Raw genomic sequence first — 17315 nt, 5'->3', positions numbered from 1 at the left:
TGTACGTCCCTGCCTAGACGTGGGTCCGATCGGGACCCCCCCCCCGTACATGCGGCAGTTCCCGTGGCTTCAGGCGCAATCCGGAACGAGGGCGCAGCTATTCGTTTCTAGCCGCCCCCTCGCGATCGCTCCCCGGAGCTGAAGAATGGGGAGAGCCGTATGTAAACACGGCTTCCCCGTGCTTCACTGTGGCGGCTGCATCGATCGAGTGATCCTTTTTATAAGGGAGACTCGATCGATGACGTCAGACCTACAGCCACACCCCCCTACAGTTGTAAACACACACTAGGTGAACCCTAACTCCTACAGCGCCCCCTGTGGTTAACTCCCAAACTGCAACTGTCATTTTCACAATAAACAATGCAATTTAAATGCATTTTTTGCTGTGAAAATGACAATGGTCCCAAAAATGTGTCAAAATTTACCAAAAATAGGTAGAAGAATACATATCGGCCTAAACTGAGGGAAAAAAAAAATTATATATGTTTTTGGGGATATTTATTATAGCAAAAAGTTAAAAATATTGAATTTTTTTCAAAATTGTCGCTCTATTTTTTTTTATAGCGCAAAAAATAAAAACCGCAGAGGTGATCAAATACCACCAAAAGCAAGCTCTATTTGTGAGGAAAAAAGGATGGCAATTTTGTTTGGGAGCCACGTCGCACGACCGCGCAATTGTCTGTTAAAACGACGCAGTGCCGAATTGTAAAAACCCCTTGGGTCATTTAGCAGCATATTGGTCCGGTCCTTAAGTGGTTAAAGAGGATGTACTGGTACGTGCTTGTGCCCAGCCGTGCCATTCTGCCGATGTATATACATATATATATATATATATACACTAAGGCCTAGTACACACGATAGGATTTATCCGCGGATACGGTCCTCCGGACCGTTTCCGCGGATAAATCCTCTGAGGATTTTGATCCGATGGAGTGTACACACCATCGGATCGAAATCCGCGCCGAATTCCCATTGCGATGACGTGTCGCGCCGTCGCCGCGATGATGACGCGGCGACGTGCGCGACGCTGTCATATAAGGAATTCCAAGCATGCGTCGAATCATTACGACGCATGCGAGGGATGGGTTCGGACGGATCGATCCGGTGAGTCTGTACAGACCACCGGATCGATCCGCTGGAGCCGATTCCAGCGGATAGATTTCTTAGCATGCTAAGAAATTTTTATCAGCTGGAAATCGGTCGGCCCGAAATATATCCGCGGATAAATATCCGCTGGATCGTACACACCAGCGGATCTATCCGCTGAAACCGATCCGCAGATCAATTTCAGCGGATCGATCCTCTCGTGTGTACGGGGCCTTAGAGGCGCCTCTCTTCTCTTTTATACTCTGTAGCTTCTGCTGGATTTTGCTTCTAATCACCTTATGGGGGCTTCCATTTGTGGATGGACATTTTATGGTTACACAACCAATCTCATTGCTATAATCTTTTTATATGGACTATAAAAACTGAAGGACTTATGAATAAATGGTTGTGGAACGAATCATCTGAGTTTCCATTATTTCTTTCAATGGGAAATTTGCTTTGATATACAAGTGCTTTGGATTACAGACATGCTTCCGGAATGAATTATCCTCACAATCCAAAGTTTCGCTGTATATATATTTCTATAAAAGGCTTTACTGATGTATTTCTGCATAAACAGCATGTGAATTTTCGCTACGCCACTTACCACCCGTCATTTGCTACTTGAAAAGTTGAAGGTTGCCGGGTAGAAATGTGTCGGGTGAACGATGACTGTATTCAGATGTAGCTGCTGTCCAAGTATTTTACAAATAGCGGAGATTTATCCATTTGCACTGTTATGCGTCACTAGAGGAATCTGTGAGATCATTTTCCTCCAGCCCGCAGGCTAAACAAAAATAATCTATGTGTGTCTACCCAGCTTTAGTCACACATTTCATCAGTAACATTTCCCGGGTAATTATATTAACATTTGTTTTAATGATTACACACATAGTAGACAGGTGATATGCTACTATCTAATGTACATACTGTAAAAAAAAATGATATACATATAGGGCCAGATCCACGAAGCGCGGCGCTTCTTTACGGCCGGCGTAGTGTATCTTAGTTACACTACGCCGCCGTAACTTACAGCGTATTTCCCGTATTCTCAAAGAATTTGAGCCGTAAGTTACGGCGGCGTAGTGTAACTGTGTCGGCGTAAGGGCACGCAATTCAAATGGATGAGATGGGGGCGTGTTTTATGGTAATACGTCTTGACCCGACGTAAATGACGTTTTTTCTGAACGGCACATGAGCCGTCCGTGGGGGTATCCCAGTGCGCATGCTCGAAATTAACCCGCAACAAGCCAATGCTTTCGACGTGAACGTCATTCTACGCAAAGCCCTATTCGCGAACGACTTACGCAAACGGCGTAAAATTTTCAAAATTCGACGCGGGAACGATGTCCATACTTAACATAGGATACGCCTCATATAGCAGGGGTAACTATACGCCGAAAAAAGCCTTACGGAAACTACGTAAAAAAATGCGCCGGCCGGACGTACATTTGTGGATCGCCGTATCTAGCTAATTTGCATACTCGAATTCTAGCACTAGACCCAGGGCTCAAGTCCTGCGGGAACGCGTGGGAACGGAGTTCCTGCACTTTTTTCACAGCAGGAACTCTGTTGCCTTTGCAGGACTAGAACAGCCGAGAGCACCTGAGCCAATCCTTCACTAAGCGGCGATGCCCAGCTCGAGTTAATATGCACCTTAGATACGACGGCGTCCTAAGACATACGCCAGTCGGATCTAGCCCAGCTTCAGGCGTATCTTGTTTTGTGGATACAAAACAAAGATACGCCGGAGCAAACTAGAAGTTACGCGGCGTATCAATAGATACGCCAGCGTAAACGGTTCATGGATCTGGCCCATAGTGTATAGTGATACGTAGGTGTCACTGATGCTTACAGAGTAGAGATCTCATCTGTAAAATTATAAAATATTTTTCAGTGTTGCCGTGTCAAACAATTTCTTTCCTACATGCAGGATAAGGATAAGACTTATAGGGCCATATTTACATATAACTGCGGCGGCGTAACGTATCGTCTATACGTTACACCGCCGTAAGTTTTCAGCGCAAGTGCCTGATTCACCAAGCACTTGCGTGTAAACTTACGGCGGTGTAACCTAAAGGCGTCCGGCGCAAGCCCGCCTAATTCAAATGGGGCGTGTACTATTTAAATTAGGTGCGCTCCCGCCCCTGGACGTACTGCGCATGCTACGTTTTAAAATTCCCGCCGTGCTTTGCGCGAAGTGATGTCATTTTTTTGAACAGCGACGTGCATAACGTACTTTCCTATTCCCGGACGTCTTACGCAAAAAAAAAAAAAAATAATTAAATTTGACGCGGGAACGACAGCCATACTTTAACATGGCTCGTCTAAATTTAAGCCATGTTAAAGCAGCCGTAACTTTGCGACGGGAAAAAATGACTAGCGACGACGTAACGAACGCGCAAACCTTCGTGGATCGCCGTAAAAGCTCATTTGCATACCCGACGCTGGAAAACGATGCAAACTCCACCCAGCGGTGGCCGAAGTATTGCAGCCTAAGATCCGAAGGCGTACGAAGCCGTAAGCCTGTCGGATCTTAGCCAAAAGCCGTCGTATCTTGTTTGTGAATCACAAATTAAGATACAAAGCGGCAAATTTGAAAGTACGCCGGAGTATCAGTAGATACTCCGGCATATTTCTTCTGTGAATCTGGCCCATATTGTTTAACTGCACCCCCCTCCAGCAGCCATGTACATAGTCGCAGGTATTCGCAGTCGCAGTCGCCCATAAAACGTAGCACATTCAAATACATGAACCTTCACACCTGGTGCCTGGAACACTCATGGCATGTAACAGCAATGTGTAGCAGAACAGGTCTCAGCTGTGCCAACATGCGTGTCATGAGGGGCGGAATGCGGCATGGCTGGTTCAAAATCCAAAGGTCCCTGTCCTTTCCCTACTCACCTGGAACCTCTCCCTGCTGCTAATCATGGTCCCTGTCAGACAAGTGACTTGTCTCTACACTACCAACAAGTGAAATGCGCACAAAGCCTGGGGGCCAGGGTCTTCAATAGGCTCTGTGTATCCCAAGATGGCAGTTAAAGTCACAAGGAATGGTGGCATCCATTTGGATAGCTTCTCCAGTGACCCTGGAAACCATAGAGGAACCATGTTCCTCCTGGCTTCCTCTCCCTCTTCAATGCCACTGCAGTCGAGCGCCACCTGCAGTGGAGAAAGTAGACTGCACCTACTTACCTACTTATGCGGGTATTCCGTCACTACCTCAATGCCGCAATGTCTCCTGGGAGATTTTGTCATTGTTCCCAGGAGACATTGCGAAGTTCTTTCTAAATCCTGTGATAACTCGCGGCAGACCTCCGCAGTGTCTCCTGGGAACAATGAGAAAAGCTCCCAGGAGACATTGTGGCATCGAGGAAGTGACGGAATACCCGCACACTACCCGATGAATCCATATACAGGAAGCGGTCAGTAACTGCCCCTGACAGTGACTCGAGCTGGGCATCGCCGCTTAGTGAAGGATTGACTCGGGTGGCTCGGCTGCTCTCGGCTACTCTAGTCCTGCAAAGGCAACTGAGTTCCTGCTGTGAAAAAAGTGCAGGAACTCCGTTCCCACGCGTTCCCGCAGGACTTGAGCCCTGGGTCTAGTGCTAGAATTATTGTTCTCGCTCTCACGTTTGCTGCGTATGTAACCTGTGTGTATCTGGCTCTGATACTAGCCAGTGCTTCACCAGCCACTGACCTCACCGCACGTCCCTGGTTTAGGCCCCATGCACACCTGGCATTTAGCCCTGCTTTATAAGGCTATTTGTGAACATGTAACTATGAGATTGTACTTACTTTATAGATGGGAATGCTTGACTCCTCCTGAGGAAGCGACTACAGTTGTGAAACATGTAGAGGATCACTTCAAGACATACATCTCAGCTCCCCATACTACCAATGGGATTCATTTGTTCCTTTGGAACCATCTGTATTTGCCATGAACAGTTGCAATTAACTGTTTATTAATTTATGTATAATTGATTTTAATCACGTCTTTCTCTTAAATAAATTACATTTTTATTATAATCCCTGTTGTATCTATGAGTACTGTGATAGTCCTAATCCTTTTCTATGCCAGGGTCATGCTTGGAGCAAACCCAGGTATTTTTTTCCAATAATCTACAGTCCAAGGTAAAGTGCAAACATTCCCTAACATCCATAGACCCCAAATACAGGCTTGTGGCTGCCCCAGCATACCTGTTCAAGTAAAAAAAACAAAAAAAAAAAAAACGATACTTCTCTTTTAAATAACCCATTGACTGTAGATGCCATCTGGTAGATCCCCACACTATACCAGATATTTGTTTGCTATTGTGACACAGGCACTGGCAGTGCTCTGCGCCCCGAGCCCACCCTTTTCTGAAGCCTATTAGAGCCTCTGGTTCTAATCACATGCTTTAAAAAAACAAACCCTATTGGAATCCATGCATCCTGCATGTAGATTAGGGGGCCAGACACAAGGATAGAGGGGGGGGGGGGCACCCGTGCACCCTGCATTACAGGCTGCCACTGGTGGAAACATAGCAACATAGAAGAGTGAGGGTAGCAAAAAGAAGAAAATTCTCCATCGAGTCCGCCCCTGTTTTTTTATATATTTTTTTTCTCATTAGTATAAATCTAAGTTGGTCCCAAGCAGCTTTGAATCCATCTACTGTTGACTGACTCATTACTTCTGCTGGAGGCCTTTTCCAAGCATCAACTAAGTTTAGTAACATTTCTTAGATTAAATAAATTACTTGAGGACCGCCCACTTGCCTACAATGTACTGTGGACAGGCGGACTGTTCAGGAAAAGCAGGGGCGGATCAAGGGGTGGGCAACGGGGCAATTTCCACCCCTGATAAATTAGTGTTAGTTGTGGAACTTGCGGCGCCTTAGAGTCTGAGCAGGTGGCTCCGAATGTGAGTGACAGAGCGGCTCCACAGGCGGGTGACAGCGTGAGCTGCTGGGTACCTGAGTGCGTGGGTGGGCGGCGAGTAGGGTGACCACATTTCCAAACTACGATTTAGGGACACCCTCCCTTCCCAAAAATCAGCTTGTGTTGTAACGAATCACAGCACAGTGATTGGACACAAGGCGGGATTTATGATTTCTCCAATCACAAGCAGGGGATAGGATTGTGCTCCTCCAGGCATTCCCGGCCAGGACAAGTACTGTCAGTGAGTAAAGCGGTGAAGTGGCGGCCTTTTTTGGGGGCATCAGATTGGCCCGGGGGGTGGCTATGTCAGTTTCATTCCGGGACACTGTATTGTCCTGGAATGAATGTGCCCGGGACAGACCTGCAATATGCCGGACTGTCCCGGGCAGTCCGGGACACGTGGTCACCCTAGCGGCGAGTGAGAGTCAGAGAGTGGGCGGTCAGCTGGTCATCTCTGTGGGGGAGCAGAGAGAGGACATCTCTCCCACGCCCTGCGCCCGCCCTGCATCCCTGCAGTGACTTCCGCCCTCACTGTGCAGGCAGGAGAGATTACATCATCTCTCTGCTGCCTAACTCTGATAAGAAAAACACCACCTTAGCAAGTGACAATCCGCAACATGTGGCAGGTGACGTGGCAAGTGACAATCTGTATCTGGTGGCAGGCAAGTGACATTTGGTGCCGCAACTTATGGTAAGTGACATCTTGTGCTGCAACTTGTGGCAAGTGACAATCCGCAACTTGTGGCAGGTGACGTGGAAAGTGACAATCCGCAATGTGTGGCAGGTGACGTGGCAAGTGACAATCTGCAACATGTGGAAGGTGACGTGGAAAGTGACAATCCGCAACGTGTGGCAGGTGACGTGGCAAGTGACAATCCGCAACATGTGGCAGGTGACGTGGCAAGTGACAATCTGCAACATGTGGCAGGTGATGTGGCAAGTGACAATCTGCAACATGTGGCAGGTGACGTGGCAAGTGACAATCCGCAACGTGTGGCAAGTGACAATCCTCAACGAGTGGCAGGCGACATGGCAAGTGACAATCCGCAACATGTGCCAGGTGACGTGGCAAGTGACAATCTGCAACGTGTGGCAAGTGACAATCCATAACGTGTGGCAGGTGACGTGGCAAGTGACAATCCGCAACGTTTGGCAGGTGACGTGGCAAGTGACAATCCGCAACATGTGGCAGGTGACGTGGCAAGTGACAATCCGCAACGTTTGGCAGGTGACGTGGCAAGTGACAATTCGCAACGTGTGGCAGGCGACGTGGCAAGTGACAATCCGCAACGTGTGGCAGGTGACGTGGCAAGTGACAAGCTGCATCTGATAACAGGTGACGTGACAAGTGACACACTCGGGGCTCCCACTGATTCTGCATTATGGTGAGTTGAACCATTTCATTTTATATTCCAATGTAATAATATAAATAATGCGCTTCAATCATCCTGACACCATAACCACTATGATGCCGTGATCATCGAATTCGAATCGCTAACACCAGTCATTTCCCTGAAAAATGTACCCCCAAAAAAATATTTTCTGGTTGTGCCCCTCCCGAGACTAGACTATGGATCCGCCCCTGAGGCAAAGTGACGAGCCTTTATGCACTTACCTGATTCCGGGTCACCACCTGCTCCCACCGACACCGGCTATGATTGTACCCAGCGGGAGTCTACGATCAAGTCCCGGCCAATGATTCAAGGCTGTGACCTGCTGATTGACTATGCCCAATCACAGCCCAGAGCTCTGTGTTGACAATCAGAGGGCCCAATCTCTCTGTTTCTTAACTCTGCAAAGCATGGATACGAAACAAAGATATACAAAACAATAATACACACATTACACATAGTTAGGCACTCATTTAACCCCTTGATCGCTCTAGATGTTAACCCCTTTCCAGCCAGTATCATTAGTACAGTGACAGCGTATAGTATTATCACTGATCACTGTATTAATGACACTGGTGATGTCTGTGGCAGTTAGTTTGTCAGCCCCACCCTAGCATTAATTAGTGTCAGATTGCTCGATGCACAATTCCATTATACGTCACTGTATTATTGTAGTATTAAAACAAAAAAATATCTAATATATATGTAACGGTCACCACCGTTTACGATATTCCCATTCCATCATCCATGACAGCTTATCTGACACTCCACAATCTAACAGACACGATCCATCCCATTTCCCAGAATAACGAGACAAGCTCTGTTACTGGTTTCAAAATGTATGAATGAACTTTAATGGTACACTCTCAGCTTTTTAAGCAGTTACAGGCATGTTACAGTGACAATGAAACTCTCCACCCCCAGCATCACACAATGGGGCTTCAATACACCTTCAGATGGGCTAATTACTAAACATTATGCAGACAGCATGGCTCCGCCAAGCTGTTCTCACCTACTTCATAATACACATTCCTTAAGTCAGATGTCTGACCTTTAGACTGCTAACTCACAACACATATCTATCATCAATAGCATCTTCACACAATGAAAGGTCTTAGGAGCAGACGTAATTAGCACAATGGCCAATGAATGTAATCACAGCAAGATACTTTAACATCCCATAATAGCAGACTTAGTTAGCATCTCAACAGCCTAGGTTAAGCATTGAAGTAGACACTCTTATTGACCGGTTGGGGGTCAGCATGAAATCAAACTGTAATATTCCAAGATATCCTGCAAAACATGAATTATCATTTATCAGTCACCCTATGCCCAAAAGGGGCACAGGTTGACCCTAGACCCAAGAGTCATTAGTGACGCTGGCACAGGAGTACCCCCCATCCTTCAAAAGTCTTTGGGTGCCACGGGTCATTCCGTTACAATATATACCATAGTTTGTAGATGATATAACTTTCATGCAAATCAATCAAAATACACTTATTGATATTTTGTTATCAAAGACATGTAGCAGAATCCATTTTTACCAAAATTCATGAAAATGTTAGATTTGTTTACATTTTTTAATCGAATATGCTTTATAGCAGAAAGTAAAAACATATTTTATATAGGGTTGTGTCCCCGTGTTCTTGATCTTGGCTTCATATTAAAAAAAAACTGACCTCCTGAACCTTATTAACACCCAAAGGTTTCAATCTTGTCTCCCCATAAAATTGCAACCCACACGGTAAGGTATCGCCAAAGGAAATGTGTTGTGTGTGGCAAGTTTTTCAAACAATGTGGAAATGTCAGCAGCCTTTTGAATATGTCTCATCTGTACAATGGATCTAATTACAAACTTATTGAGAGATTTAAAAGCGCCATAAGGCTCATCACACGATCGCTGACTCACTATTTAGCAAGAGAAAAGCCTGACACATTTGTGTGGGATTTTTACACCTGTAACCACATAGCAGATAATACATGCCTCTGTACACAAAGATGTATACTATGATTCACGATAAAGCAACAAACAATAAAACAGTTGAAAAACAATGACTATTTAACCCTATGTACTGCAAACACAAGAAAGGACAGAGGCGCCCCTGAAAGTATCACTAGAGTATGCTTTGGACATCCAGAGCGAATAAAAAAAAACATATTAAGGAAAAATATCTTTGATGTTAAATCCACGCTTGCCCAATATTAACCACTTGCCGACCAGTGCACAACTATTTACGTTGGCACAATGGTTCGGCTGGGCATATGGGCATACAGGTACGTCCCCTTTAAGAATCGGCATTGTGGGCGCTCGCGCACCGCTGCGAGCTCCATAAGTCCGACCACGGGTCCCACATGCGCCGACCGCAAGCTCTGTGAGTCTGACCGCTGGTCCCGCGGACTCAATGTCTGCAGGGATACCCGTGATCATCTCACAGAGAGGAAGAACGGGGGAAATACTGATGGGAACAAGCATTTCCCCATGTTTCCTAGTGACAGGACATTGATCACCGCTCCCTGTCATCGGGAGCGGTGATCAGTGTTGTGTCACACACAGCCCATCCCCCCTACAGTTAGAAGCACTCCCTAGGACACACTTAAACCCTTCAGCGCCCACTAGTGGTGAACCCCTTCACTGCCAGTGTAATTTTTACAGTAATCAGTGCATTTTTATAGCACTGTTCGCTGTATCAATGACAATGGTCCCAAAATGGCGTCAAAAGTGTCCGATGTGTCCGCTATAATGTTGCAGTCACGATAAAAAATCGCCATTACTAGTAAAAAAAAAATTTTATAAAAAATTTCCATAAAATTATTCCCTATTTTGTCGACACTATAACTTTTGTGCAAACCAATCAATACACGCTTATTGCGATTTTTTTACCAAAAATATGTAGAGGAATACGGAAGGTGGAGGAGCGCAAGGTCTCTAACATCCACCAGCTCTGTGATGTCGTCATGGAGGAGTGCAAGAGGACCCCAGGGGCAACCTGTGAAGCTCTGGTGAACTCCATGCCCATGAGGGTTAGGGCAGTGCTGGAAAATAATGGCGGCCGCACAAAATATTGACACTCTGGCCCCAATTTGGAAATTTTCACTTTGGGGTGTACTCACTTTTGTTGCCAGCGGTTTAGACATTAAAGGGTCACTAAAGGATTTTTTTTTAAGCTAAATAGCTTCCTTTACCTTACTGCAGTCCTGGTTTCATGTCCTCTCTGTTCTGGACACTTCCTGGTTGTCTGTTTCCTGATAACCACAGTACTGGGAGCTTTCTCTCTGTGGTCACTAATCAAGGAGGTGTGATTACTGTGTGTCTAAAACCCCTCAGCCCCAATCCAGTTTCGTTTTACAAACCATCACTGCCCTCTATTGGCTCTCTGGCTCTGTACATCAGAGAACCAGGAAACAACAGCAAAAACGAAACTAAACTGCAGGTACATTATATGATTGGTTTTTATCTATTTTTAATAATTTTTAAAAGGAATCAGTTAACTATTATGTCTCTATACCCTGTAAACAGTCATTTCAGCAAACATTTAGTGACCCTTTAATTGCTGTGTGTTGAGTTATTTTGAGGGGACAGCAAATGTACACTGTTATACAAGCTGTACACTCACTACTTTATATTGTAGCAAAGTGTCATTTCTTCAGTGTTGTCACATGAAAAGATACACGAAAATATTTACAAAAATGTGAGGGGTGTACTCACTTTTGTGAGATACTGTACGTAAAAGTAAATTGGAGCGGGGAGGACCGTTCCACACATAAGTGAGTAAGTAATAACAATGTAGATGTTGCAAAACAATACATGGAGATTGTAAAATATCAGGTCTAACCCAAAATAGAAAGGAGCAGATCCAGGTACATCGGCGCATATTTGCGTCGGGCGTAGCGTATCTAAGATACACTACGCCGCCGTAACTTTATTCTTTTTTTTTTAATCCTGAAAGAATTTGCGCCGTAAGTTATGGCAATGTAGTGTATCTTTGGCGGCGTAATGGCGCGTAATTCAAATGGATGTAATAGGGGTGTGTTTTATGTTAATACGTCGTGACCCGTCGTAAACAAACATTTTTTTTAAACGGCGCATGCGCCGTCCGTGGGGGTATCCCAGTGCACATGCTCGAAATTAACCTGGAACAAGCCAATGCGCACGACAGTAACGTCATTCTACGCAAATCCCTATTCGCGAACGACTTACGCAAACAACGTAAAAAATTCAAAATTGTACGCGGGAACGACGGCCATACCTAACATTGAGTACGCCTCACAACATCAGCTTTAACTATACGCCGGAAAAAAACGAACGCAAATGACGTAAACAAAATGCGCCGGCTGGTCCGACGTTCGTGGATCGCGGTAAATAGCTAATTTGCATGCTTGACGCAGAATTCGACGGAAACGTCACCTAGCGGCCGCCGAAAAATTGCAGCTTAGATCCGACGGCATACTAAGACGTACGCCTGTCGGATCTAGCCGAGATGCTGTCGTATGTTGTTTTGAGGATACAAAACAAAGATACGACACGCAAAATTTGAAATTACGCGGTGTATCAATAGATACGCTGGCGTAATTTCTTTGTGGATCTGCCCCTATGTCTCTATACCCTGTAAACAGTCATTTCAGCTAAAAAAAAAATTCCTTTAGTGACCCTTTAATGGCTGTGTGTTGAGTTATTTTGAGGGGACAGCAAATTGACACTGTTATACAAGCTGTACACTCACTACACAACATTGTAGCAAAGTGTCATTTCTTCAGTGTTGTCACATGAAAAGATACAAGAAAATATTTACAAAAATGTGAGGGGTGTACTGACTTTTGTGAGATACTGTACGTAAAAGAAAATTGGAGCCGGGAGGACGGCTCCACACATTAGTGAGTAAGTAATAACAATGTAGATGTTGCAAAACAATAGATGGAGATTGTAAAATATCAGGTCTAACCCAAAATAGAAAGGGTCTAGTGTTCAGGGTGTTATTTCCTTAAAGAGAGGGGTAATAGGAATAAGAATAAGTGAGGGGGGGAAGGGAGAAACCGGGAAAGTGGTGAGGGAAGGGATTGGGGAAGCATGTAAATGGTTTAGGAATATCAACTTAAATTCAACAATGAACAGTAAGTGATGGCAGGGCAGTCTTAACCACTTAAGGACCGGACCAATATGCTGCTAAATGACCCAAGGGATTTTTACAATTCGGCACTGCGTCGCTTTAACTGACAATTGCGCGGTCGTGCGACGTGGCTCCCAAAACAAAATTGACGTCCTTTTTCCCCCACAAATAGAGCTTTCTTTTGGTGGTATTTGATCACCTCTGCGGTTTTTATTTTTTGCGCTATAAACAAAAATAGAGCGTCAATTTTGAAAAAAATGCAATATTTTTTACTTTTTTCTATAATAAATATCCCCCAAAAACATATATAAAAATATTTTTTACCTCAGTTTAGGCCGATACGTATTCTTCTACCTATTTTTGGTTAAAAAAAAATCGCAATAAGCGTTTATCGATTGGTTTGCGCAAAATTTATAGCGTTTACAAAATAGGGGATAGTTTTATTTTTTTACTACTAATGGCGGCGATCAGCGATTTTTTTTGTGACTGCGACATTATGGCGGACACTTCGGACAATTTTGACACATTTTTGGGACCATTGTCATTTTCACAGCAAAAAATGCATTTAAATTGCATTGTTTATTGTGAAAATGACAGTTGCAGTTTGGGAGTTAACCACAGGGGGCGCTGTAGGAGTTAGGGTTCACCTAGTGTGTGTTTACAACTGTAGGGGGGTGTGGCTGTAGGACTGACACCATCGATCAAGTCTCCCTATAAAAGGGATCACTCGATCGATGTAGCCGCCATAGTGAAGCACGGGGAAGCTGTGTTTACATACGGCTCTCCCCGTTCTTCAGCTCCGGGGAGCAATCGCGACGGAGCGGCTAGAAACGAATAGCCGCGCCCTCGTCCCGGATCGCTTCTGAAGCCACGGGAACCGCCGCATGCACGGGGGGGGGGTCCCGATCGGACCCCCGACCCACGTCTAGGCAGGCACGTACAGGTACGTTGATGTGCCTGTCCGTGCCATTCTGCCGACGTAAATGTACATGCGGCAGTCCGGAAGTGGTTAATAGCATCATGGGCCCCTGGGCAAAGAAATGCTCTGGGGCCCCTACAACGATGACAGTGCAGGTAAACAGACATCAAGTAGGTAGGAGGCTCACTGCCTTCCCTGTGTATCTATCACTCTCAGTGCCATCATGGGGCCCCCAATTTCGGGGCAGCGTGGGCTCAAGGACCAGCTGCTTTCGGGAAAGTGCTGGGGCCCCCATGCACCTGGGGCCCCTGGGCAATGCCCAGGTGTGCCCTGCCATTAAGACAGCCCTGAGTGATGGTGATTCCCAGGTAGCTCAACTTGGGGCGGGAGGTTGTTGAAATGTTTCATGTCACACAGTATTTGCACACTTTTTAATTATTTTTCTAAATACACTTTAATTCATTTTAACGCAACAAAACACAATAGATAACCCAATTTGGTAAAATATAAAAGATGACGTTACGCCGATTAAATAGATACCAAACATGTCATGTTTTAAAATGGCACACACTCGTGGAATGGCGCCAAACTACAGTACAAATCTCCATTGGTGAGGATTTAAAAATATTTACAGGTTAACAGTTTAGAGTTACAGAGGAGGAAAATAGAACCACCATCTGTCTGTTTTTTTGCGGGTGGGATATTATCCAGAGAGTGTGTTCTTGATATCTGAGCAGAGGCGGACCGTTCATTAGGGGTGCCCGAGCGCCGCCCCCTCTATCCACAACCGCCAACCCCCATGCTCTATCCACGGCCACTATTTTGACAGAACACCACCAATTAGGAGTCTGGCCCCTTTCAGGACACCGGGCGTATGAATTACAGCGGCGGGGAAGTTTTTTTGAAGCACCTGATTAGAGCCAGAGGTTCTAATAGGCTTTAAAATAGGGTGGGCTCGTGGCGCAGAGCATTACACCAGGAGCCCACCCAGGTGTTACAACAGCGAATGAACATTCGCTATAGAAATACTGATCCTCAATCTAGCCAATCAGAAGCAGGTCTGAGACCTGTTTTCCCGATTGGCCGAAAAGAGAAGAGTCTCAATTGGCCGCCGAGGAGGACTGAGGAAACAGAAGCCGTCGCACAATGCCCGTGGAGAGCAGGGGAAGGGGAAGCCCCTGTCGCAGCTGAGCAAAGAAAGCCGGCGGTAAAGCCCGGGAGAAGTGCTGCCCACCATAGATGGGGTAAGTGCACCATAACCACCCGACCGATCGGGGGGTGGATGGTGGTTATACTGTTTGCTGCCCCCCAAAAAAAATTACCACCGTCCGCCACTGTATCTGAGGCAATAATTTGTAGGTCTGTCATCTTAGGCATTCGCTGGATAAGAAAAAGCACAGGGGCAGATCCACAGAGCGAGTACGCCGCTGTATCTACTGATACGCCGGCGTACTTTCAAATTACCCGCGTCGTATCTTTAGTTTGAATCCTCAAACCAAAATACGACGGCATCTGGGTTAGATCCGACAGGTGTATGTCCTCGTACGCCTTCGGATCTAAGATGCAATTCTTCGGCATCCGCTGGGTGGCGTTCACGTAGTTTTCCGCGGGTATGCAAATTAGCTATTTCCGACGATCCACGAACGTACGAGCGGCCGGCGCATTTTTTTACGGCGTCTCTAGTCGACTTTTTCCGGCGTATAGTTAAAGCTGAGATTTTGTGGCGTATAGATAGACTTGCCATAATAAGTATGGCCGTCGTTCCCGCGTTTATTTTGAATATTTTTTTTTTTTTGCGCAAGTCGTCCCTTGAATCGGGATGGACGTAAATCACGTCTAAGGCCCCGTACACACGATAGAATCCATCCGCAGATAAATCCCAGCAAATGGGTTTCTGCGGATAGATCCTATGGTGTGTACACGCCAGCGGATCTGTTTCCGCGGAGAAATCTCCTCTGGGATGGATTCCAGCAGATCGAATATTTGTTGTGCTGCACAACATATCCATCTGCTGGAATCCATTCCAACGGATGGATCCGCTCGTCTGTACAGACTTACCGGATCCATCCGTCCAAAGGGATTCCCCGCACGCGTCGTAATGATTTGACGCATGCGTGGAATTCCTTATATGACAGCGTCGCGCCCGTCGCCGCATCATAATCGCGGCGACGGCGCGACACGTCATCGCCAGAGGATTTCCGCGCGGATTTCAATGCGATGGTGTGTACACTCCATCCCATCGAAATCAGCGGAAATCTTTGAGAGGATTTATCCGTGGAAACGGTCCGCTGGACCGTATCTGCGGATAAATCCTCTCGTGTGTATGGGGCCTTAGTTAAAAAAAATTACGTCGTTGCGACATCATTTAGCGCAATGCACGGCGGGAAATTTAGAAACGGAGCATGCGCAGTTCATTCGGCGCGGGGACGCGCTTCATTTAAATAAAAAACGCCCCCTAATCGCCGATTTGAATTCCGCCGCCAGAGATACACTACGCCGCCGTAACTTACCGTGCGAATTCTTTGGGGATTCGAACCGGCCAAAAGAAAGTTACAGCGGCGTAGCGTATCTCACATACGCTGTGCCCATCTATTTCTATGTGGATCTGCACCACAGTGTCTAGAATAGACATGTGCAATTTGTTTAGTTCCGAATTAGTATTTTAACGAATTTTGACAAATTCGTTAATTCCGATATTTCCGAATTTCCGCATGTTACCATTTCTGGAATCGTAAATTTGAAAATTGTAAATTCAATAATTCTGAATTCGAACATTTTAGAATTTCCATTTTTCCTAATTTCCGAATCTTCGAATTTCCGAATTCCGAATTTCTGAATTTCCGAATTACGGATTTTCGAATTTCCGAATTTTCACATTTCCAAATTCAGAATTTTCGAAATTTCCAAAAAAAAGCGAAAACGAAAATGAATACATTTTTCGGCAGTGCACACGTCTAGTCTAGATCGAGTTTCTATTTCAGCTTGGCTGTTGGTGAAATACAGGGGTCTGCCAATCTTGCCCATGTGGCCAAATAGGATGGGGAAATGCCACTCATTCCCTCTAACAGCAGTGCTAAGCCCCACCACCTAAATCTTTTTATTTTTTAATAGAGTATGGTGGATATAGAAAATCTTCCCAATATTAACGCAATTAAAAGAATGTCAGGGTGCATGTGTGGTGCGTGGGGGGGGGGGGGGGTGCCATCTGATTGCCTGATTGCTTGCTATCAATTCCCCTTTATATGATGAATGATAAAGGTTCTCTTTTGAGACAAAAGAGCTAATTGCTACTAAATGTTTTCAATAGCATATAAAAGGTTCCATAGTCCTATCATAGAATAATACTAGAGAGTATTATGCCAGACAAAATCACTGCAATTCCCATAAGATAATATAGCAGAGCCCAGCTTTCCTCTTTCGCGTGAAGGAAGCGCTAAGAAGCTTCTGGCAGCAACTTTTGTAACAAACAACTTGCCAACGTGATTGCTTGACAGTGTATTGGCAGATCTAATGTAATGTAATGTGCTAGAAATAAAAGACATGGTAATTGTCGATTAAATAGATACGGCTATAAAAGCTCCTTCTCACAGCTCTGTGAATGAAGCAACATTCATTCATCGAAATTCGGAAATATCACAATTGCCTGCATTAAAATAATAAAAATAAGGTATGTTCATGCAAAGTTTGAATGACGTTTTTTTTTTCTTTTCACTAAAATTCTGACATGGAGTCATTTACATACAATGTTATATTATTATATTTATGTACTCACCGGCATTCGTTACTAATTAGTGTTGTTATGTAACAATCATGACCTTATTATTGATTTTTTGCTTTGTTAACCACTTAAGAACCGGACCTTTATGCAGGTAAAGGACCTGGGCAGTTTTTGCG

This window comes from Rana temporaria, chromosome 4, assembly GCF_905171775.1.
Source record: "Rana temporaria chromosome 4, aRanTem1.1, whole genome shotgun sequence".
Taxonomy (NCBI): Eukaryota; Metazoa; Chordata; class Amphibia; order Anura; family Ranidae; genus Rana; species Rana temporaria.
Note: the sequence above shows the minus strand (reverse complement) of the source record.